This window comes from Hemiscyllium ocellatum, chromosome 4, assembly GCF_020745735.1.
Source record: "Hemiscyllium ocellatum isolate sHemOce1 chromosome 4, sHemOce1.pat.X.cur, whole genome shotgun sequence".
NCBI lineage: Eukaryota > Metazoa > Chordata > Chondrichthyes > Orectolobiformes > Hemiscylliidae > Hemiscyllium > Hemiscyllium ocellatum.
This window is the reverse complement of record NC_083404.1, coordinates 71,192,418-71,218,812: the sequence shown is the minus strand read 5'-3', so window position 1 is coordinate 71,218,812 and position 26,395 is coordinate 71,192,418. Positions and strand designations below refer to the sequence as shown.

General features: G+C 40.3%; 1 protein-coding gene across 12 annotated transcripts in view; it reads right to left on the bottom strand.

Moving 5' to 3' along the window:
• oxr1a (oxidation resistance 1a) overlaps window positions 1-26,395 on the bottom strand; it is a 524,990-nt gene that overhangs the window by 225,768 nt on the left and 272,827 nt on the right. The window lies entirely within an intron of this gene.

The following is a 26,395-nucleotide window of genomic DNA, read 5'->3' as shown; positions in this document are numbered from 1 at the left end:
AAGCAGCAATGGCTGAGTTTCAATATCAGTTCTGAACACTGACATAACATTGAATTTACAATAACAGCTCTTCCACAACATAAGGAAACTGACTAGTAAAGTGGATAAACTTAAGAGCATTGATCAGCAAATGACAATATAATATTGTTGCAATCACAGAGACATGGCTGAAGGAAGGGCAGGACTGGCAGTTCAACATTCCAACATAGAGAAGTTTCAAGTGGATGGGGTGGTGTGAGACACATAATAAGATCATTGCATTACTGATAAGAGAGACCAAATGCATTACTGATAAAAGAGACCATGGCAAAAGTAATGAGAGAGGATGTCTTTGAAGGCTCTTCAAATGAAACCATCTGAATGATCAGAAACAATAAATTTGCTGGGATTATGTTACAGGCCTCCTAAAAGTCAAAGGGTGACAGAAGAGCAGATATGTAGGTAAATCACAGAGCTGTCAGAGGAATAATGTTATTGTGGGAGAGGATTTTAACTTTGTCAACATTAAATTGAATTGCCTCAGTGAATTTTTAAAGCGGATGCAGGAGAGCGTTAGTCTGACTAGAAATCAAGCAGTGCTACACCTTATCCTAGTAAGCGAAGGCAGTTAAGTTTTTATAAATGACTTGGATGAGGGATTTGAGGGGTGGGTTAGTAAATTTGCAGATGACACAAAGGTTGGAGGCGTTGTTGATAGTTGCTGCAGCTACTACAGGCTGCAGCACGACACAGACGATGCAGAGCTGGGCTACGAAAATGCAGATGGAGCTCAACCTGGATAAATGTGAAGTAATGCATCTTGGAAGGCTGAAATCAAATGCTGAATATAGGATTAAATACAGGATTCTTGGCAGTGTGGAGGAACAGAGGGATCTGGGTGTGAAAGTACATAGATTGCTCAAAGTTGCCATCCAAGTGGATAGGGTTGTTAAAAAAGCATATGTCCAGTTCTGGTCACCCTACTTGAGGAAAGATAGAGAGGCTTTGGAGAGGGTGCAAAGAAGGTTTACCAGGACGCTGCCTGGACTGGAGAGCTTGTCTTATGAAGAAAGGTTGAATAAGCTCAGACTTTTCTCTCTGGAGACGAGGAGGAAGGGAGGAGACCTGATAGAGATGTATAAAATAATGAGAGGAATAGATAGAGTCAATAGCCAAAGAGTTTTCCCAGGGCAGGATTGACTGGGACGAGAAGTCATAGTTTGAAGATATTAGGAGGAAGGTATAAAGAAGACATCAGAGGTAGGTTCTTTATGCAGAGAGTTGTGAATGCATGGAATGCGTTACCAGCTGTGGTGGTGGAAGCAGAGTCATTGGGGACATTTAAGCGACTGCCGGACATGCACATGGTTACTATATTTTATATTAGGATTAAATCTCGGTACAACATCATGGGCCAAGGGGCCTGTTCTGTGCTGTGCTTTCCTATGTTCAATGTTCTAAGTGACTGAGATTTCATTTTGGGAATAGTGATCATGACTCTAAGTTTCAAAATTTTCAACTCTATGTTTCAACTTTGAAACTTGTAGCACCAGAATTTGAAGAGTGGCAAGAAAGGGAACAAGGATAACACTGGGAATTACAGACCAGTCAATCTTATGTCGGTGTTGGACCAATTATTAGAGAGGGTTCGAAGAGACAGGATTTTTGATTTGAAAACACATTGTTGGATTAGAGAGAGCTTTGAGGAGGGGGCAGATCAAGCTCTAAAGACTTATGAAATTCTTTGATGATGTGACATAACACATTGATGAAGGTAGAGCAGTGGATGTGGTGTATATGGATTTTAGCAAGGCATTTGCTAAGGTACACCATGGTAGGATCATTCAGAAAGTGAGGAGGCATGGGATACAGAGAAATTTGGCTGTCTGGATACAGAATTGGCTGGCCCATAGAAGACAGGGTGGAAGTAGATGCAAACCATTTAGCCTTGTGTGTTCGGTGACCAATGATGAACCACAGGGATCGGTTCTGAGACATCTGCAGTTTGCGATGTTTACAAACGACTTGGATGAGGAAGAGAAGGGTGGGTTAATAAGCTTGCTGATGACACAAAGGTTGGTGGAGTTGTGGATAGTGTCAAGGACATTGACAGCATGCAGAGCTGGACTGAGAAGTGGCAGATGGAGTCCAACTCTGGAAAAGTATGAAGAGATTCATTTTGGAAGGTCAAATATGCATGATATGATTAAAGCGTTAAAGACAGGATTCTTGGCAGTGTTGATGAGCAGAGGTGTTACGACATGGGGTAGATCCTCCTGCTTAAATTTAGACCAGCAACACAGAAAAGATTTATTGTATGCATAGTCTGAAAATTCAAATGGCCAATAACTATTTAAAACAAAAATTAATCACTTTATTTGTTAAGGTATAGCAGATAACAATTAACAAACAACTATTTACAACTCCTTCCTCTAACCGATCTTTTACCTTCCCTTCTATAATACTAGTCTGATAAAAGCCCCCAAATAAGATTTAGTAAACATTCAAGTTTTCAAATCCAGCCAGTTGTCAAATCTTCTATTTGGTTCTTCCTGCGTCTTCTTTTCTTCCTCGGGATTGTACTTCACAGGTCACATATCGATAAAGGTACCTTTAAGAGAGCTATTCTCTGGACAGTCTGCAGATGTTGTTGGCTTGAAAGTTCTCCTCCCAACTGTTCAATTTTCCCTGGTCTTACACCCCCAAAACATCAGATTGTGTAATTGGCTTTTAAGATTGTCAATATACTAAGTTCAAACCTGATTGGAATTTGGTATTTTTGGAGGTATAATTTAAATTGATTGGCCTAATTTGAATCTGTTTTGTCATTTCCAAGCAACCAGCTAATCTAGCTTTCGACCAAATGTTACATTGTAACTTTATTCAGAACACTTAGTACTGTGTCAGGTAGTTTTTTTTTTAAAAAGGTACAGTACACCCACATCTTCATTTCAGAGGGATCTTGGGTCCAGGTCCACAGATCCCTCAAAGTTGCCATCCAAGTTGATGGCACTGTCAACAAGGCATATGCTGTTTTGACTTTCATTAGCATGGGAATGGAGTTTCAGAACCGCGAGGTTATGCTGCAGCTCTATAAAGCCCTGGTTAGACCACACTTGGAATATTGTGTTCAACGCTGGTCTCCTCATTACAGGAAGGATATGGAAGCTTTAGACAGGGTGCAGAGGATGCTGTCTGGACTGGAGGGCATATTTTATCAAGAAAGGTCGAGGGAGCTAGGCCTTCTCTCATTGGAACAAAGAAGAGTGAGAGGCGACCTGATAGAGGTGGACAAGATGTTGAGAGGTAAAGATAGAGTAGAGACCCAGAGACATTTTCCCACAGCAGAAATGGAAATCACGATGGGGCATAATTTTAAGGTGATTGGAGGAAAGTTTAGGGGAGATGTCAGAGATAGGTTCTTTACACAGGAGAGGGGTGGATGCGTGGAATGCACTGCCAGCGTCATCCCGTTCTCCACCTCAGAGACACAGTAGTTTTACCTCCATCTTTATTCCAGGCCCTGGAGGGAGAGAGAACAATCGCCCACGTGTATAGGGACAGGAGTTCGTGGTCTTCTCTGGAACAGCAGTTTCTCAATGAATTATATAGTCATTTTACAGAGAGGAGTATCCAGATAAGGCAACATAGATATTGATTGGGTGACTGTTAAAATCAGTGAGTGTCAATAGTAAAGATTAAGCCATCTGCTGTTACGCAAGGAATAACTGACTTCACACAATGAATACTTTTTACCTTGTTAAACTGACCTCACATACTAAATGCTTGCAATATTGTCAAATAACTCTACATAATGAGTGCTTTTCCACCTTGTTAACCCTTTATTCTTGCCTCCAGCACCCCATGGTTAACTAAGTTCTTATCTGATCTGAGTCATGTTCAGCTGAACCTCTTGTTTCACAAAACTCAGAACTCTTTCCCTGCCTGCTTATACCCTATTCACATTCTCACCAGTGGTGGTAGTAGTGTCAGATGCATTAGGGAAATTTAAGTGACTCTTGGATATGCACATGGATGATAGTAAAATAAAGGGTATGTAGGTTAGTTAAGAACATAGAACAATACAGCACAGAACAGGCCCTTCAGCCCACGATGTTGTGCCGAACATATGTCCTAGCTTAAGCACCTATCCATGTATCTATCCAAATGACGCTTAAAGGTCACCAATGATTCTGACTCTGCCACTCCCACAGGCAGCGCATTCCATGCCCCCACCACACTCTGGGTAAAGAACCTACCCCTGACATTCCCCCTTTACCTTCCACCCTTCACCTTAAATTTATGTCCCCTTGTAACACTCTGATGTACCCGGGGAAAAAGGTCTCTGACTGTCTACTCTATCTATTCCCCTGATCATCAAGTCACCCCTCATCCTCCGCTGTTCTAATGAGAAAAGGCCTAGCACTCTCAACCTATCCTCATACGACCTATTCTCCATTCCAGGCAACGTCCTGGTAAATCTCCTCTGCACCCTCTCCAAAACTTCCACATCTTTCCTAAAATGAGGCAACCAGAACTGCACACAGTATTCCAAATGTGGCCTTACCAAGGTCCTGTACAGCAGCAACATCATCTCATGACTCTTGAATTCAATCCCTCTGCTAATGAACGCTAATACACCATAGGCCTTCTTACAAGCTCTATCCACCTAAGTGGCAACTTTCAAAGATCTATGAACATAGACCTCAAGATCCTTCTGCTCTTCCACCTTACTAAGAACCCTACCGTTAACCCTGTATTCCGCATTCTTATTTGTCCTTCCAAAATGGACAACCTCACACTTGACAGGGTTGAACTCCATCTGCCACTCCTCAGCCCAGCTCTGCATCATATCTAAGTCCCTTTGCAGCCGACAACAGCCCTCCTCACTATCCACAACTCCACCATTCTTGATCTTAGAATGGGATTAAAGGTTAGTACAACATCGAGGGCTGAAGGGCCTGTATTGTGCTGTACTGTTTTATGTTATATATGCTATGTCTCATTTTGCAAAGACAGGCAGGTAGGCTGAGGAGGGTTGACCTTATTACCAAGAAACAAAATAGGGTCACATGGTGTAGAATCTATGTGGGTAGAATTGAGGAACTGTAAATTTAAATAAAAAACATAGTTGGGAGTTATGTACAGGCCTCCAAATAGTAGTCAGGAGCTGAGTCACAAGATACACCAGGAGATAGAAGAGAGATGTAGGAAAGGCAAAGTTACAGTCATCATGTAGAATTTCAATATGCAGGTGGACTGCGAAAATGAGGTTGGTAGTGGTTTGCAAAAAAAAAGAAAGAGGAATCCATGGAATGTCTATGAGATGGCTTTTTGGAGCAGCTTGTGGGGCCCAAGAGGGAACAGGCAAAACTGGATTTAGATTAATGCAATGAGGCAGACTTGATAAGGGTGCTTCAGGTGAAGGAACCCATAGGAGGTAGGGATCATAATATGCTTGAATTTACTCTGCAATTTGAGGGGGAAAATATAGAATCAGAGGTAACGGCATTACAGCTGTATAAAAGCAATTAAACAGGCATGAGGGAGAAGCTGGGTTGAATTAAATGGGAGAGGAGCCTTGCAGGAAAGACAGTCAAACAGCAATTGCAGGGGTTCTGGGAGTAATTCAGGACACGGCAGAGATTCATCCCAGTGATAATAGTACAAGGATGAGGAAGCAAGCATGGCTGACTATGGGAGTCAGGGACAGCATAAAAGCAAAAGAGAAAGCACATAATGTGGTAAAGGGCAGTGGGAAACCAGACGATTGGGAAGCTTACAAAGACCAACAGAGGGCAACAAAAAAAAGGAGGGAGAAGATTAAATATGAGAGCAGGTTAGCCAGAAGAATGGAAGAGTTTCTTTAAATATATAAAGGGCAAAATGGACTTTAGGCCACTAGAAAATGATGCTGGAGAGATGGCAATGGGAAACAAGGAAATTGTGGAGGAACTGAATAACTACTTTGTGTCAGTCTTCATGGTGGAAAACACAAGTAATATCCCAAAAATTCAAGAGTGTGAGGGGTAGAGCTGAGTATGGTTGCCAACACCAAGGAGAAGGTGCTAGAAAAACTGAATGGCCTGAAGGTAGATAAATTACCTGGACCAGATGGACTTCACCCCAATGTTCAAAGAGAAACTACTGAAGAGACAGTAAAGGCATTAGTGGTGATCTTTCAGGAATGACTAGAATCAGGAAGGGTCCCAGAGGAGTGGAAAATTCCTAATGTGACACCCCTTTTTAAAAAGATAAAATGTCAAAATATGGAAAATTACAGACTAGTTAGCATAACCTCAGTTGTGGGTAAGATCCTGGAATCCATTGGGATGAGATTTCTGAATACTTGGAAGTATATAGTAAAATAGGGGAAAGTGAGCATGATTTCATCAAGGGGCAGTCATGTCTAACAAACCTGCTAGAATTCTTTGAGAAAGTAATTAACAGATTAGATTAAGGAGAGCCAATGGATGTAATCTACCTAGACTTCCAGGAGGCCTTTGACAAGGTGCTACACGGAGGCTACTGAGTAAAAAAGGGCCCATGGTGTCAGATTGTAGTGCTGGAAAAGCACAGCAGGTCAGACAGCATCCAAGGAGCAGGAGAATTGACATTTCGGGCATAGGCCCTTCATCAAGAACGATCTCCAGCATCTGAAGTCCTCACTTTCTCCATGGTGTCAGAGACAAGGTGTTAGCATGAATAGAAGCTTGGCTGTCTGACAGAAAGCAGAGAGTGGGGATAAAAGAATCTTTCTCAGGATGACAGCTGATGACAAGTGATATTCTGCAAGGTTCAGTGTTGGGACCACAACTTTTCACATTATACATTATGATCTAGATGAAGGAAATGGGGGCATTCTAGCTAAGTTTGCAGTTGATACAAAGATAAGTACAGGGTCAGGTAGCATTGAGATGGTGGAGAGGCTGCAGAAGGATTTGGACAGGTTACGAGTAGGGGCAAAGTAGTGGCAGATGGAGTACAACATGGGAAAGTGTTGGTAGGAAGAATAGGGGCATAGAGAGAAAATGGGGACAAAAATTCAGAGGCGTAGAGACTTGGGAGTTCTAGTCCAGGATTATCTCAAGGGTAACTTGCAGGTTAAGTCAGTAATTAGGAAGGCAAATGCAATTACGGCATTTATTTTGCGAGGAGTTGAATATAAAAGCAGGGGCTTACTTCTGAGGCTCTAGTCAGACCACATTTGGAGTATTGCATGCAGTTTGGGCTCCTTATCTCAGGAAGGATGTACTGGTCCTGAATTGTGTTCAGAAGAGGTTCACAAGAATTGTCCCAGGAATGAAAAGCCTCACACAGAGCATTTAAGGACTCGATTTATACTCAATGGAGTTTAGAAGATTGAAACATACACAATAATGAATGGTCTGGACAAAGTAGATTTTAGGAAGATGCTTCCATTGGTAGAACAGACGAGGTCCTGAAAGCATAGCGTTAGAGTAAAAGGGAAGACCTCATGGAATGGAGATAAGGAGAAACTTCTTCAGCCACAGAAGGCTGTGAAGGCCAGGTCATTGAATATATTTAAGACTGAGATAGATAGGTTCTTGAGTGTTAAGGGAACTAAGGGTTACAGGGAGAAAGCAAGAGAACTGGGTTGAAAAACTTATCAATCATGATTGAATGGTAATGAAGGGCTAAATGGCCTAATTTCTGGTCCTATGTCTTATGGTCTACAGTCTTGCATTCTCTGCTGCCTCTTCATTTGACCCAGAGCGTTCCACTGTCTGCTCACCCTTCCCAATATCCTTCTTTTCATAGCAACTTAAAAGCTGCCTACTGGCAATATCTCTAACCTTGTTCCCTTTCACCCATTTTTCCATTTTCTCAATATTGGAACAAGAAGTGCATATTCATGTTCAACTTGCAGTCAGGTCTCTCACATTGAACCTTGTGTGTCTTTCTATGCTGCTACTCCATTTATTTCATACCTTTTGCACCTAATGCAATCCAGATAGCAAAATACCTTCCATCGTTTTCCTTCTTCTCTGCCCTTGGTTTCTGATGAACTGAAGGTATTCTGATGAGCATATAAATTAACTTCCTCAAATGGGAAGCAGCCACAAATCAAATTCAAAGTCAAACAGGTTCAAGCAGATGTATTTTCCTAGCACCTCGACCCTGTATTCAAACAAAACTCCTCAAATCTCCTTTAAAACCTCCCTCTCACCTTAAACCTATGCCAACTACTATTGTACATTTCCAACCGGGCAAAAAAGACTCCACATCCATCCTTTACACACCTCTAAATTTTATACACTTGTATCAGGTTGCTCCTCAGCTTCCAAAAACAAAGGTTGTCTAATCTCTCCTTATAGCTAATACATTCCAATGCAAGCAACATCCTGGTATACCACTTGTGTCCCCTCTCCAAGGCCATCACATCCTTCCTGTGGCATGGCAACCAGAACTACACACAACACTTCAAATTGGTGGTGGGGGTGTGGTGGAGGATGTAACTACAGTTGCTTTAGCTGGGTTTCCCAACAGTTCACTTGCGCGGTCACCTCTACAGCCTTTTTACGTATTCCTCCGCTGGTAGAGTTGGTCAAACCTCCACGTGGATTCCCCTGGTAACGCCCTGGTAGAGGAAGCGCGATTAGATGGCTTACAGCTAAACGCCCGAGCCATAAAACGACTCCATTGACCGTCCATACCCAGACCAAAGAGACCCAGATGCTCTCCTGATTTGAGTTCCTTTGAGCAGACATGGGAGATTCAATTAGAATGTTGTTGAGAATTATAGTGAAAATTTGATATAGTCTAATGAGAAGGTCCCTCCTAGATTGGATTCTTTAACAACTAAAACCTTTCATAATTCTAATTTTAAAGGGCCTTTTAAATTCGTAAGAGAGCTTGGAAGCGAGTACGAGATTAATACCCCAGCGGAGCCATTAGTTATAATTCCAACAGAACAGACCAAAAGTAAAATAGATATTATTAAATACCCTTTAGATAATTTTAACTGTGATTACTGTTGTAACATCTTCAATACAATTGGACAGTTTAGAAAATATGTAAATAGTTATAGAGGTATAAAATCAATTCGGGTAAAATGTAGTGTGATTAGGAGAGTGGCTACCATCAGCCTGTGATCATCCCAAGTGCAAAGGGAACAAAGGAATTGAGCTAAACAAAGGTCTTACAATGTGAAATTTGCCCCCTAACATTTTCTACTACTATAGGTCTAGGAAGTATGAAAGGTACAAACACACCGCCTTAAGAAATGTAAAAAAAAAGGTCAAAATACAAGTAAGAAAATAAATACTTCGGTTAAAAATTAACAAGGAGGAGTATGGTCCAGTGAAGTAGTAACAATGCTACAAGATCTAGAAAAGCAATACTCCAGTAATAAATGCATTAGTAAAAATGATAGCTGAACAGTTAAAAATTAAACAGCGACACAAATATCAGAAAAAAGAAAGCTTTTTAGCAAAACAGATTGGCAATAAAAAGAATGATGGAGATAGCGAATTAGAAATTAAAGATAAAAAGGAAGAAGGAAATGAAACTGAAGAGCAATTAGTGCAATTGGAAGAAATACAAACTTATCAAATTAGACAAAACTCGTGTAGCGAAAAGGAACACAACATAGGTAATATAACTAAAAAGCCTATTAATGATCTGTTAAATCAGATAGAGGATAATATTGCTAAGAATAAATGAAATAGTGGATTGGAAATATTAAAATTATGGATGAAATTACTACACGTTGCTAACTATTAAGAAAAAGGAAACTAAAAGAAAGGAAATTCGAAAGGAGGAAGATCGGAGATTAAATAAAAATAGTCCCCAAATTAATAATGCAAGGAAAAAATATAGTGAGAGAAAAAATAAATTTAGAGAAACACAAGCGTTATTTAAATTTAAACGACAATATCTAGCAAGGGAAATAATGGGAGCTCCGGTTAGCAGCATGTGCCCTCTTAAACAAGAGGATCTCAAGGAGTTCTTCAATACATTATCCGTCCCTCATGATAAGGCCAACATATCAAAACTTGCAAAATATAAAAGATGGCTATTTATAATGAGGACAAGAAAAAAACTTCCCAGATTATTTTCTATTTGGGTAAAAACAGGAAATATTCCTGATTGTCTTAAGGTCAGTAGAACAACGTTAATTCCGAAAACAAAAAATGTTGAGGGACTTAAATTGACAATTGAAGACCCATAACAATTGGACCAATATTATTAAGGATATTTTACTAAAATTCTGGCAAAAAGACTTAGTGAAATGGAAGAATTAAATAAATGCCAAAAGGGATTCCTTGCTCGAGTCTTGGGCTGTGATCAAAATATTAACATTTTAAGTAACATTGTAACAGGATCCAAGAAAAAGCAGCAAGAATTTGCGATAGTTTTCATTGATTTAGCGAAGGCAGTCGATGGCCTTGAATAGACTCTTCCAGTGGAATTTATTAAACTGATTACAAATTTATATACTGTTATTGAAAGAAATAGATGCAAGACAAATAAAATAAAGATTTTAAGAGATATGAAATAAGGTCACACATTCTATTTAACGTATCATTAGATCCTCTCATCAGTACGCTGGAGGAGAGTAATAAAGGAATCTATTTAGATTGAGAACAAAAAACTAATCATTGTGCATCATTAGCATTTGCTAATTACATTGCAACAATGTGTAGATCTTATGAAGGAATGTCTTATAATTCAAAGATAGTATAAACATTTTGGAGAAACACAGGGCTAGAAATAGAATGAAAGGAATCCATTTTATATATAAAAATAAAACTTTCATGTACAATAGGAATAGGAAATGGAATCTTAATAATAACAAAATCCAATACATAGACCCTGGAAATACAGAGAAATATCTTGGGGCAAAAATTGATCCGGGGTAGGAAAAGGAATATCTAACTGGAAAGAAGTGCTAGGAGACTGGATTGTCGATTTAAAGAAATTATTATTGGAATCTATGGAAAAGGTAGAGCTACTTAAAACCTATTTTATTCTGAGACACTATTATTACCTCACTTTATTAGAAACCCAAAATTATCCAAGTAAATTAGATCTAATAATTAATGTTTCTTTTTATGAAACCTCTACATTTGCCAGAAGTTTTAACAAGTGTCATCCTGTATGCATGTGACAGAGATGGAGGATTAGGAATTAACAAATCATCGACATTAATACCAATCGCAGTCATGTGTAAATACGAGGCTTTTAAAAGAACTCTGGACAAAATGTTACAAGCCTCATTCTATTTCAATAACTGAAATTTCAGAAAAGTTGATAGAATTAAGACATATCAAAAATATTAAGGAAATTTGGAATCCCCAGATAATTGGATTGTCGGCTGTAACTTCAGAAAATCAGATAATGAAAAGTCAAGAAGAGATAAGTGAAAATTATGATAAATGGAGGGATATAGAGATGCAAAAACAGATGGTGTTGCCCTGTTAAGGTATGGGCATCCATTACATTAAAAAAAGACAATATTTCTAATGCCTGGAAAACAAAAGGATTATTATATATGAAGACATCTAAAATTATAAATAGTTAGTGAATAAAGTTATTATGAATGAACCTTTATTCCACAAGGACATTATCCCATGGAAGACACTTAAACAATAACAAATGTAGGAGCTGTGGTATATCAGCAGAAACAATTCCCCACATATCAGGATGGTGCCCCTCAGTTGGAATACGAGGATAAAAAGGCATAATAAAATAGCAGAAAAATTAGTTAATTTTGTTAAGAATCATGGGTGGATCACTTATGTTGAACTCCGATTAAAAGATATCGGAGGGAAACTCTGGACACCCGAAGTTATTATATCTAAAAATGGTCATGTACTGCTGATGGATATTACGGTGCAAAGAACGAATCTTTGAAACAAGCATGGACGGAAAAGGAATTGAATTACCAACAGCTGAAGGAGGAGATATTGGACCTTACACAAGGTACGAGTGTATCCTTTCTCTGTTTTGTAGTAGGAGCCAGAGGAAAATAGTATGACAAGAACAATTTGTTGATGAAGTCACTGGGCATAGGTTTAAGACGTTCACCCGTGATACTTCTAACCTTGCAATTTCTTTGAAGTTAGAACTGCTTCGGATTTTTATGGATAAATAATGGACTTCTTTTAGGCTCTCGAATGTTGATTTTAAAATTATACATTAAAATCTATTTAACATTTTAGATTTTAGTCATTTTAGTCTGCTTTAAATTTAAACATATTTTAAAGTTTAAGTAAATTTTAATCACATGCTAAGTTGATGGGTAATTAAAATTCACATGACACAACAGACAATGCAAGTCAGGTAACTAGCCTGTTGGTCTTGTAACCTATACTCAATCCCTTGCTTGATGTTTAGCTCCATAACAATAACCCATCCCAAGATTTATAGTGGTTTACCCCATGTCGACGAGCAAAGTGAAAAAAACTTGGAACAGACAATTCATGTTATTGATGATGAGTGTTCAAAATAGCCCAACTAAAGTCTTATACAGCTGTAACATGACTTGCCAATTTTTATACTCAATACCCCTATCTATAAAAGGCATGCATGCCATACGCCTTCCTTACTACCTTATCCATTTGTGTTGCCATTTTCAGGGAGCCTTGGACTTGCACCCCAAAATAACAGTACATCAATGCTCCCAAGGGTCCTGCCATTTACTGTATCTTTTCCTCTTGTGTTTGACCTCCCAAACTACACCACCTCACACTTGTCCAAATTAAACTCCATCTTCTATTTCTTTGGCAAACTTCCCAACTGATCAATTCCTGCCATATCGTTTAACAAACTTCCATACTATCCACAACTTCACCAATTTTCATGTCATCTGCAAACTTACCCATCAGAAAACCCAAGGTTTCGTCCTTATATATATCACAGAAAACAAAGAGATCCCAGCACTGATCCTTGAACGCCAACTCCAGACAGAAAAATATTTATCCACAACTACCCTCTGTCTTCTATGACCAAGCCAATTTTGTAATCAACTTATCAACTTACCATGTAAATAAAACTTTTGGATCAGCATCAAATCCTTTACTAAAATGTACATGTAGATAACATCCACTACATTACCCTCAATTATCTTTGTCACTTCCATGAAAAACTCAATCAAATTTCTAAGATCTTTACTAAACAAAGTAGGGGATGTGACCATACCTAATAAATCTAATCATTTTCAAAGAGGTAAATCCCATCCCTAAGCACATTCTCCAATAATTTAGACTCAGATATACAGCACAGTAGCAGATCCTGCAGTCCAACTTGTCCCTGCTGACCATAACCTAGTTCCATTTGCCAGCACTTGGCCCATATCTCTCTAAACCCTTTCTATTTATATAGCCATCTAGATGTCTTTCAAAATGTTGTAATCGTACCAGTTTCCACCACTTCCTCTGGCAGCTCATTCCATACACGCACCAACCATTACGTGAAAAAGTTGCCCTCGGGTCCCTTTTATATTTTTCCCCTCTCAGCCTAAAACTATGCCCTCTAGTTCTAGACTCACGCATCCCAGGGAAAAGACCATGCCTAATTATCCCATTCATGTCCCTCACGATTTTATAAACTTCTGAGGTCAGCCCTCAGCCGCTGATGTAAAACTCACTAGTTTACAATTTCCTGGATTGTCCGTTGCCCTTCTTAAACAAAGGAACAAAATCAGCTATTCTCCAGTCTTCTGAGACTTCACCCGAGGTCAAAGAGGATACAAAGATCTTTGTCAAGACCCCAACAACCTCCTTCCTTGCCTCTGTCAATATCCTGTGATAGGTCCTATCTTTATCTACTTTCATGTTTTTCAAGGTGCACTTCTTAAAACCACAAGACAGAGTCAGAGTCAAAGAGCTGATTTGGGTAAAGGATAATTACAACACGATGTTCTAGGACATATTGATGTTAAGGTGTTGCATAACTATCTTAAAATTTATGGAGCTATGAGCACTGGAACAAAAATGCTCCTCACTAAAACTTCAGTACCTTGCCAGACTCAGACTATATATACCATAAAAGGTTTCGTATAGCCTCTTACCTAGTTGGACTATTTACCTATGTTTCAAAAAGCTCCCCCTGTGTTAACAAAGTTTGCCCCATCTACGTCTCTGACACCCTGAGTCCCAGTCAATATCATGGATGTTAAAATCACCCACTACAACAACTCTGTTGTTTTAGCATCTCTCTATAATTCACCTATATATCTGTTCTTCTGTCTCTCACAGGATTGTACTAGAGGCCTTCCAACATCCAATCATCATGACCGAATCTTTGTTCTTCCTGAATTACACCCATATTGCTTTGTTGGATGAATCATCCAATATCTCCTCTCTTCTTACAGTTGCGACAAACCCCTCCCACCATTTTTATATCCCTCTCTATCATGACTGAAACATTTAAACCATGAAATGCTGAGCTGCCAATTTTGTCTTTCCTCAACCGAGAGTTGAATATGACTTTTCTACGTTGAAGATGTTGGACACAGAAATGGTACAGAATGTATCCTGAGTGGGGGATTTCAACGTCCATCACGAAGAGTGGTTCCGCAGTAGCACAATCGATAGTGCTATTCAAGTCCAAAAAGACACTGCTACTAGACTGGGTTGGTTGTGGGTGGACGGTGAACCAACAAGAAAAAGCATACTTGTACTCATCCTTACCAATCTGCTTGTACCAGATGTGTCCATTGCAGTCCAATGGCCCAGTCCCTATTGAGACAACATCCTGCCTTCACATTGATAACACATCATATCTCATTATGTGACAATATCACCCTGCTCAAATAGGACAGATTCCGAACAGATCTAGCAGCTCAAGACTGGGCATACACAAGTTATTGTGGGCAAACAGGAAAATCATACGCCAACACAATATGCAACCTCATGGCTCAGCACAACCCAACTTTACTATTACCACCAACAGTTCAATGGGGAGTGTAGGAGAGCATGCTAAGAACACTAGGCATACCCAAATATGAGATGCCAACCTGATGAAGTTTACAAACAGCACTGCTTGCATGGCAAACATCATAAACAAGTGACAGAGAGAGCTAAGTGATCTCACAACCTATGGATCAGATTTAATCTTGGCAGTCTTGCCATATCCATTCATGTATGGAGGAGGACAATTAAACAAGTCACTGGAGAAAGCTCAACAAATATCCCCATCCACAATAATTAGGGAAACAGCACGAGTGCCAAAGATGATGCTGAAGTGTTCATAATAATAATCAGCCGGAAGTGTCAAGTGAATAATCCATCTCATCCACCTCCAGAATCACAGGTGCCAGTCTTCAGCCAACTCAATTCACTCCACATGATATCAAGAAGTTGTTGGAGCACTGGAGACTGCAACAGCTATGGGCCCTGACAACATTTGAAACAACTGAAGACTTGTGCTAGAGAACATTCTGCATCCCTGGCTGACCTGTTCCAGCTTAACTACAATAATGGCATTTATCTGGCAATGTGAAAAATTGCTCAGGCATGTCCTTTATACAAAAAGCAGGAAAAATTCAACCAGATCAATAACCACCCTAGTTTTGATCATTACTAAAGCGATGGATCGACAATGCTCACAAGTAGCACGTGCTCAATGACGCCAAGTTTGGGTTCCAACATGGCCACTCAGCTCATGAACCCATTATAGTCTTGGTTCAAGCATGGACAAAAGACTTGATTCCGGCAATAAGATGAAAGTGATTGTGGTTGACAAATTGAAGTAACAAGACAAAGAATGAACAGAAGCAAACTACAAACTCAGAGGAACAAAGTAAATCTTGTTCATAGATCCTTGAAGGTGGCATAGATTATAAGAGCAAGGAGGTTTTGTTGGAACTGTATCAGACGATGGTTAAGCTGCAGAGGGTGGACTGCATGCAATTCTGGTCTCCACATAATAGGAAGGATGTGAATGCACTGGAAGGGATGCGAAGGATACTCACTAGGATGTTGTCTGGAATGGAGCAACATAGTTATGAAGAGGTGCTGCATAAGCTCAGGTTGTTTTCCTTGGACCAAGGAAGCTAGAGTGGGAACAGATAGAAGTGCTTGAGGTGATGAGGGGCATGCACAAGTGAATAGAACGCAGCCATTCCTCTTAGTCAAAGGGGGACAAGACAGCATAATTTTCAGGTGAAAAGCAGGAGGCGGATTTGAGGAAAACATTTTACATGCAGAGAGTGGTAGCAGTCTAGAATGCACTACCTGGGAGGGTAGTTGAGGCAGGAAGCCTCACAACCTTTGAAAAGCACTTGGATGAGCACATGAAATACCATAACATTCAAGGCTGTGTGGTCAAAACTGGAAGATGCGACTAGTATAAATATAGTCTAAATTTGGTGGTACAGATATCTGGGCCAAAAGGCCTCTATGACATTTGATGTCACTTGCATCATGGCACCCTAAGCAAAACTAGGATCAATGAGTATCTGGAGGGAAATTCTCCACTGGTTAAAGTCATACATGGTACGTAGGAAGATGGTCCTTGCTGTTAGAAATCAGTCATCTCAGCTCCAGAATAGTCCTGAGAAAACCTGCAGAGGTGTGTCCAAGGCACAGGCATTTTCGAATGAATCAATGACCTATTACAAGAACAGAAGTGGGGAATATTTAGATGAGATGAGATGAGATTAGAGTCTGGAAACAGGCCCTTCAGCCGAACAAGTCCACAATGACCCTCTGAAGAGCAACCCAGCCAGATCCATTTCCCCCACCCCATATTTACCCCTGACTAATGCACTCAACACTATGGGCAATTTTTCCTGGCCAATTCATCTGACCGGCACATCTTTGGATTGTTGGCGGAAACTGGAGTACCCGGGGAAACCCATGCAGACACTGGGGAGGACATGCAAACTCCACATAGACAACCGCTTGAGACGGAACCAAACCCGGATCACTGCCGCTGAGGCAGCAGTGCTAACCACTGAGCCGTGCCGCTCCATGCTTCGTGTTCATAGATCACTGCACCATTTGCAAGTCCATAGATACTGAAGCAATCCAAGCTCAAACGTAGCAAGGCCTGGACAATATCCAGGCTTGGGCTGACAAGAGACAAATAACATTCATGCCACAAATTGCCACATAATGCCACCTTCTCTGATGTGAGATAATCTAACCTCTGCCCCTTGACATTCAATGGTGTTAGCATCACTGAATACCCCACTATCAACACCCTAGGAGTTGCCATTGAACAAAAATTAAACTGGGCCAGTTATATGGATATAAACTGGGTCAGATACTAAGAATATTGTACCTTCTAATTCCTCAAAGACTATCCACTGAATCCCACAGCACAAGTCAAGAGTGTAGTCAAATACTAACTGCCTGGACAGCAGCTCCAATAACACAAGAAGCTTTATACCATCCAGGATAATACAGCACCCTTGATTGATACCATACTGCAAACATGCACACTTCCCCTTTGCGTGCACAATGCTACGACTCAGCATCATATACAAGATACAATACAGATATTCACCTAAGAGTTCATATTAGGTTGCACCTTTCAAACTCAAAAGAACAGCAATAGAAACACGGAAACACCACCACCTGCAAGTTCCCCTCCAAAATACTCACCATCCAGGCTTGGATATATACTGCCGTTCCTTCAGTGTCTTTGGACCAAAAATTGCACCTTTCATAGATGGAATGCAGCGATTTGAGATGGCAGGTTACCACTAACTTCTCAACAATAACTAGACATGGGCAATAAATGGCTCAGCCAGTGACTCCCATGTCCCAAGAAGGAATTTTAAAAATCCATTAAGGGAAGATAATAGGGAGGCATTGAGTTTTTACAGCATGAAGAGAGTCCATCAGTTTATCATGCACACACCAGTAATCAAGTGTTTATTTATTCTAACCCCATTTTACAGAACTTGGCCCATAGCCTTGTATGGTATGGAATATCAACTGCTCATCTGAACATTTCTTAATATTTGGAGGGTTTCCATTGCTACTGCCTTTCAGAGCAATGAATTCCAGATATCTAAAACCTACTCTGTGAATAACAGTTTGCTCAAATCCCTGCTGAACCTTACATTAAAGCTGTGCCCTTGACCATTGATCCTCTGTACTAAGGGGAAAGGTTTCATCCTTGTAACTTAGTCCATCTCAATCAGGAACCCTTCAACCCTTTCCATTCTGAAGGAAAATGATCCCAGCTTTCTTCATAAAAAGAATCAGGCAATCTCAGGAATTGCGATATACCATTTCAATCTGAGATAAAGAAATATTTCTGCACTCAAATGGTGATGAACCTGTGGAATTCTTTATCACAGATTTAGATTTTTGATATATTATTTTAAATGCATGCTGTATTTTTTGCATAAGGGGTTTGGAGAGAAAACCGGTATAGAGGGTTGAGATAGAGAATCAGCACGATCATATTGAATGGTGGAGCAGGCTTGGAAGGCCAACACAGCAGCCTTCCCCTGCTCCTATTTTCAATAGCTGAATTACTTCTGAAACAGGATGGTAACTAGAATTGTATGCCACATTCCAAAAGTGACCTAACTAAACTTATATACAGCTGAAAAATGACTTGCTGATTTTTATTCGATGTCCCAAACAATGAAGGCAAGCACACCATATGCCTTCTTGACCATTTATTGGAAACTCTGACCTGTATGCTCAGATCCTTCCGTAAGTGTTTTGCCAGGGGTGCCAGCTGCGGATGACTGCAGAACACCACTCGTCACTGATCTCCAGTCAGAAAACTAGTCTTCCACCACTTACAAGGCCCCAGCAACTTCTTCATCTGCCTCCCTCAGCATACAGGGATAGATCCCATCAGGTTCTGTGGACTCATTTACCTTCATACTTGTCAAAATACCCACCTCCTTTATCATGTTGACATGTTCTTAAATATTAACATTCATTTCCCAAGACTCAGCAACCATCATGCCCTTCTTAGTGAATAACAATACAAAATTAAGAACCTCACCCAATTTCGCCAGTCCCATGCATAAATTCCTTTCTTTGCCCTAGAGTGAGCCTGCCCTTTCCCAAGCTATACCCTTACTGCATATACACGTACAAAATGCATTGGGAGTTTTCTTAGTCCTGATTTCCAAAGACATTTAATGGTCCCTTTCAGCCCTCCTCATTCCTTGCTTTAGGCATTTCCTGCTATCTTTTATATTCTTCACGAGTTCTGTCTGTCTTCAATTTCCAAAATATTATCATACCTTGTTTTTGTTTTGACTAAATTAGATTAGATTACTAACAGTGTGGAAACAGGCCTTTCGGCCCAACAAGTCCACACCGACCCGCCGAAGCGCAACCCACCCATACCCCTACATTTAACCCTTACCTAACACTATGGGCAATTTAGCATGGCCAACTCACCTGACCCGCACATCTTTGGACTGTGGGAGGAAACCGGAGCACCCGGAGGAAACCCACGCGGACACGGGGAGAACGTGCAAACTCCACACAGTCGCCTGAGTCGGGAATTGAACCCGGGTCTCAGGCACTGTGAGACAGCAGTGCTAACCACTGTGCCACCGTGCCGCCCATTAAACTTTCAATTTCTCTTGTCGTCCAGTGGAAGGTGCTCAAATCTTGCCATCCTTATCCTTCATTTTGCAGGAATACGCTGGTCTTGAAATCTAATCAACTGGCTCTACAGGATTCTATACGCCAGATTTTTCAAGTGAGATAGAGAAGAATGCAAATGTGGTGGGAAATTGCATTACTGCTAAGAGAGTACAACTCAGAGGATTCATGCAGCGAGGCCATACGGAATTTACCCTCAAACAGCCACCTCAAATCTACATGCCCCAGTTCCTGCCTAATATTGTGGTAGTAAGCTCTACCCCAGTTTAGTACTTCATCTGAGAACTACTCTTATCCTCACCTATAAGCAACTTAAATAATGACAGAATTATTGGAATGGTTACCAAAATGCTCCTCCATTGAAATTTCAATCGCCTGGTCGGGCTTATTCCACAATTCCAGGTCTACTATAACCCCTTCTCTAGTTGGATCATTTACATATTGTTTCATAGTTTCATAGCAATAGCAGCAGGTGGGCCATTTGGTCTGGCAAGCTGCTCCGCCATTCATCAAGATACATCCATCGTCGTAGCTCCTCCTACCTGCACTATCCCCATAATCCTGAATTCCACTACCATGCAAAAATGCATCCAATGTGTCTTGAATATATTTAATGAAGCTGCTTCTACTGCTTCCTAGGGCAGAGAATTCCATGGATTCATTACTCCCTCATCTCTGTCCTAAATCTCCTCCCCTTAATCTTAAGCCCATGTCTCCTGGTCCTAGTCTTAACCACCAGTGGAAAACAAAACTTACTGTCTCTACCTTACCTATCCTTTTCATAATTTTGTGTGTTTCAATAAGATCCCTCTCATTTTTCTAAATTCTAGTGAGTATAGTCCCAAGTGGTTCAACTTTTCCTCATAGGATAGCCTAGCCCCCTCATCTCCGGAATCAATCTGGTGAATCTCCTCTGCACTACCTCCAAAGGTAAGGAGATCGGAACCGTGTACAATACTCCAGGTGCAGTCTCACCAACACCTTGTACAACTGCAGCAGAACTGCCCTGCTCTTCAATTCGATCCCTCGAGCAATAAAAGTCAATATTCTGTTTATCTTCCTGATTACCTGCTGCACCTGCAGGTCAACTTTCAGCGATTCAAATATAAGCACTCCTAAGTCCTTCTGCACAACAGCATGCTGCAATCTTTCACCATTTAAATAATATCCTGACCTACTATTTTTGCTGACAAAGTGGAAAACCTCACATTTACTGACATTGTACTCTACCTGCTAGACCCTTGCCCACTCACTTAACCTACCCAAATCTCTCTGCAGACCCTCCACATCCTCTGCGTAGTTTGCCTTTCCACTCAACTTAGTATCATCAGAAAACTTGGATATGTTACGGTCGGTCTCCCCACACATATATAGATCATGAACAGTTGCAGGCCCAACACTAACCCCATCGGCATCCTGCTCACCTCTGATCTCCAACCAAGAAACACTCATTTATCCCAATGTTCTGCACTCTACTGGTTAACCAGTCCTCTATCCATGCTAGTACATTACTGCAACTCCAAGCATTCTTATCTTACAGAGGAGTCTTTTATTCGGCACCTTATCTAACGCCTTCTGGAAATCCATGTACATATACCTGTTCCCCTCCATCCACCACACTTGTTACGTATTCAAAGAACTCCAGTAAGTTTGTCAAACATGACCTTCCCTTCCTGAATCCGTGCTGCATCTGCCTGATAGAATCCTTTCCATCCAGATGTCTCACTATTTCTTCTCCAATGATAGCCTGCAATATTTTCCTGACTGCAAATGTTAAGCTAACTGGCCTATAGTTATCTGCCTTTTTGCCTATATCCTCTTTTTAAAAAAAGTGTAACATTCGCTATCTTCCAGTCCACTGGGATGCTCCTAGAGTCCAGTGAATTTTAGTAAATTACCACTAATGCATCAACTATAATTTCTGCCATTTCTTTCAGCACCCTGGGATGCATTCCATGAGGACCAAAAGAACTTAGCTACCTTTAGTCCCTCAAATTTGCTAGATACTACTCCTTTGGTGATGACAATTGAATTAAGTTCCTCACCTCCCATCGCATCCTTAACATTATTCTTTGGCACGTTAGACACATCGTCCACTGTGAAGACTGACACAAAATAGTTATTCAAGTCCTCAGCCATTTCAGTATTACCAAATATTAATTCCCCTTTCTCATCCTGAAAGGGATTACGCCCACTTTAGCCACCCTTTTCTATTTTATATATTTACAGAAACTTATCCTACCTGTTTTTATATTCTGTAATTGTTTGCATTCATAATCTATCTTTCCTTTCTTCATTGCTTGCTTTGTAGTTCTTCGTTGCTTTTTAAAGTTTTCCCCATCTTCCTGTTTCCCACTACTATTGGCTATTTTGTGAGCCTCAGCTTATAAGTGGATGCCTTCTTTTATTTCCTTGGTTATTCAAGGCTGGTTCTTCCCACCCTTGCTATCCTTTTTTTGACCGGAATATACTTTCCTTGAGCACTGTGAAAAATCTCTTTGCAAGTCCTACACTGTTCCTCAATTGTTCCACCATATAACTTGTGTTTGCAGTCTAGTTTAGCCAACTCCTTCCTCATCCCCATTAAGGACTCCCTTGTTTAAGTGTAACACCCTGGTTTTAAATCATTCTATTTCACTCTCCATTTGTATCCAATTTTGATCATACAGTGGTCACTCTTTCCAAGAGGATCCTTAGCTACAAGATCATTCATTTTATTTGCCTTGTAGGTTTGGTCACATTCTATTCAAGAAAACTATCACGGATGCGTTCTATGAACGCCACTTCAAGACTCCCTTTACCAACTTGATTCTACCAACATGCATGTAAAAGTTCCCTATGACTACTGACATTCCATTCTTACATGCGTCAGACATTTCTTGATGGATTGCCTATGCCACAGTAGCATTATTGGATTTCAAAAAATCTACCTTACCACAACTAACAAATCCCTGCCCCCTTCCAAACCTATGACTCTAAGTGAGGCCCAATCAATATACAGGAGGTTAAAAAAAAAATCACCTACTACAATAATCTTATCATTTTCACACTTTTTCATTTTCTGTCTACGTTTCCATTCCGCTATCATATGCTCACTGTTGGGGCCTGTAGCACAATCCTAAAGTGGTTGCACCATTCCTATTCTTGAGTTCTATCCACATGGCCTTACAGGATGAGTGCAAGGAGTCCTCCCTTGTACAACTATGATATTGTACTTCATCAGTAACAACTCCCTCATCTATTTTACATCCCCTCCAACTTACATGAAACATCAGAATCCAAAAACATTAAGCTGCCAGTCTTATCTCTCTCTCTCAAGTCTCTGTCATATATTCATCATAATTATACATATTAATCCAAATTCCAAGTTCATCTGCTTTACCAGTCTACCGCTTGCAGTAAAACAGATACAGGCAAACTGAGGACTGCAGATGCTAGAGATTACAGTAGAGTGTCTGGTGCTGAAAAAGCACAGCAGGTCAGGCAGCATCTGAAGAGCTGGAAAATCAAGAATGAGGCTCCCAGCACAGAATTCCCTCTTTCTATTCTAAGGACTCCTCTAAACTGTAATTAGTTCAGTCAAGCAACACAGTTTCGCAAGCATGATGGCAAGCAGAGGTTTGAGTCCTCTGCATGGTACTGGAATTCAAGTCTATTGGGTGGGTTGATTTGATGTTCAAATCTCCGCACTGTGCAGAGGTTTGAGCTTTGTGTGCTTAACTGAGGTTTGGGTTTTCTGTGTTTGATTGAGGTCCAGGCCCCCGTGAGGAGTAAAGTGAGATAGGATTTAAAGTCCCCTAGTGGTGAAATTTGAGGCTCTAAGTCTTTGTTCTGGGGGAAAGTATGTGCCTTGGATTGCAGCACCATGTGGTCCACTTTGTCTTGTTAAGTGTAATTTCAGTGAGAGGATGCAAAAAAAAAGAAATGCAGAAATTAAGGTTGTACTAATACTTGGGTCAGAAAAGGCAGTTTCAATGTAAATTGAGCCGTGCTAAGAGTGTTCGATGTTTAAAAAATTTGGCTTGTTAAAATACTGGTTCAGAAAACTAACTGCTTTGCCTTGCATGAATCAGGATCTCAATTCAATGTGTTTTGTGGGCTAGGTAATGGGGCAGATTTTGTTTCTACACTGAAATTGTCCAATATTATGTCCTTTTTAAAATTATCAAACTCGTAACTTTAAGACAAACTGGTTGAGTGCCTTGAGCCCCTGATTTCTTTGAAATCCTACAATGCCTGTTCAAAAACAAAGTCAGGCTTTAACCAGATGGGAGTATTCTATTACAATATTTTTGCTGCCACTGTGTTTTCAAATGCAGAGTTCTCACAAAGAGAAGAGTACATTGAGTTTGATGTTTTGTTAAGATTTTAGAGATTAGAACTGGAGGCTGAGCTATTTCAGTTCTGTTAATTATTGTTAAGATTTCACTGGCCCCCTGCATATTGCAAATTCAAAGAATGTTGATCTCTACCAAAGTTGCCACTGTAATTCCAACTGCTTTATTTAGGAAGTTTCATGTGGAGAACATGTTTAAAATTGTCTGCATTTGTTTCCAACAAATATTTGAGATTTAAATCTGAACTGAAATTGCCTCTTCAATTGCTAAAGCACAGGAAGCATTTTGTTGTTTTCTTGCTGTCCTAGAATTTTGAAATACTTTTCCTAACAGCTTTCATATTCACCAAGTATCAATTTGTTAAAGGAAAATAATTTTTGAATAACCTGAATGGAGGTACCAGAGGATTTGATTTCAGGACTGTTGTTTGTAACTGACTGAATTGTTTAGGTAGTACAATTTAGAAGTTTATAGATTATATAAAACTTGATAATGTCATAAATAGTGAACAGAGTAACAGACTTCAGGAATTCAAAGAATGTTGAAATAGGCAGACAATTTAGTGTAGTTAAATGTGTGACTGTCTTCATGGTGATAACCACCTTGGCAGGGGAAATGCAAAGATACTTTCAGCAGCTAACAATCTCTAGAGTTTCTCTATTCACAGGTAAAGCATGCCTTCAGACCACCATCCACCCCTCCACAACTTGATCCAATCAGCTCCTCGGCCATGAGCACGAAAAGCAAAGAAGCTAACAACAGTGAAGAGGAGGTCTGTACACTTTTTGTCAGTGGCCTTCCTACAGACATTAAACCACCACAATAGGAGCAGAAACAGTAAAGAATACCGCGTTCACCCAGCCTGCAGATGCAGCTGCTACACTGCACAGTCAGATGTGCTGGTATCCACCATCTGAAGCATCTCCAGAAGGGTGGAAGTCTGATCAGTTCTGTGAAATATTTAACTTTCCTTATTAAAGAATTCAGATTTCTCTGAGGAGTGATGCAGGACAGACAGACTTTTGTTTTCAGGTTGGACTTTACTGAAGGAGACTTGGAGGGATTGGAGTGGTCACCAAGGAGTGTGGATTTACGAACTTCACGGGTGAATTTTTTTTCCACATGGGAGGATTCTTCAAACTCTAATTACTGTAATGGACTAGTAACTTTTGTTGTTATAATCATTGTATGCTGTGTGTCAATAACTTGCTTAAATACTGGCTGCCAAGTCTTATGAAAGCTGTTAATGCAACTGATTATCATGAAATGATAAGGAGGGAATGTGTATAGGGTATAAGCTGGTAGGGAAAGAGTCAAGTTTGAGTTTTGTGAAACAAGAGTTCAGTTGAGCAAGCCTCAGATCAGACAAGAACTTACAGTTAACAACGGGGTGCTGGAGGAAAGGGTAAAAAGGTGGAAAAACAGTCATTGTGTAGAGCCATTTAATAATATTGGAAACATTCAGTATGTCAAGTCAGTTTAAAAAGGTGAAAATTACTCATTATATGAAGACAGTTAAGTTTAAAAACATTCATTGTTTAACAGCAGTGGCTTAGTCTTTACTATTGACACTCATTGATTGTAATGGTCACCCATTCAATATAAATGTTGCGTTATCTGGATGCTCTTCCCTGTAAAATGATTATATAATTCCTTAAGAAGCTGCTGTTCAAGAGAGAAGACTGAGAACTCATGTTCCTGTGCACATGGGCAATCGTTTTCTCTCCCTCCAGGGCTCGGAATAAGGAGGTAAAACTGCATTGGCTCTGAGTGGGGGGGGGGGAATGACAGAGGGTAGCCTGCATCCAATGAATGAATAAACACAAAACATTTGCAGGTTCTTGGTCTTTTGTCTGCAGATGCTTCATTCCAAGTTGCTTCCTTGGCAGGTCATTTTGGTGATGGCTTTACACTCTCAAAGTAGAGATGGAGTTTCACAAACCTAATTCAACAAGAACAGGAAATGACCTTGTTCTTACTTGTGTCATTGTGACTTGCCATCTATCCAACTCACCCTCTATCCTGACAAAGAGGTCTTCAGATCATGAACTATTCTGTTTTGATTGCTAACCCCCAGCCCCAGCCCATGGATGTGCTTTCCTCTGAGCTGGCCTACTTTTTGCTATTAACTCTCACTCTTTATCCATATCAATTCATTTTGTTTACCTTTACCTTATGTTTGGGGCATCTTTCCCATGTTCCACATTCTTTTCTTGTTTTTAAACTGCATACAGCCCATTTTCCACGAGATAGCTGTTTTGCAATGCAGAATGACACCAACAGTATAGGTTAAATTCCTGCATCAGCTGAAGCACTGTCTCTCCTTCTGAGGTTTAGTAACCCTTAGGTTAAACCACCTTCAGTAGTCTGTTATTGGAGAGGTGCCCTGTGATCCCCTGGGATTATGAGAACTTAATCTCTGGCTATGGTCAGAAGTAGAATGCTGTATTCCCCTCCTTAAAAACAAACGACCACGCTGAAATTATATTGTAAAATATCAACCAGCGCTTCAAATCA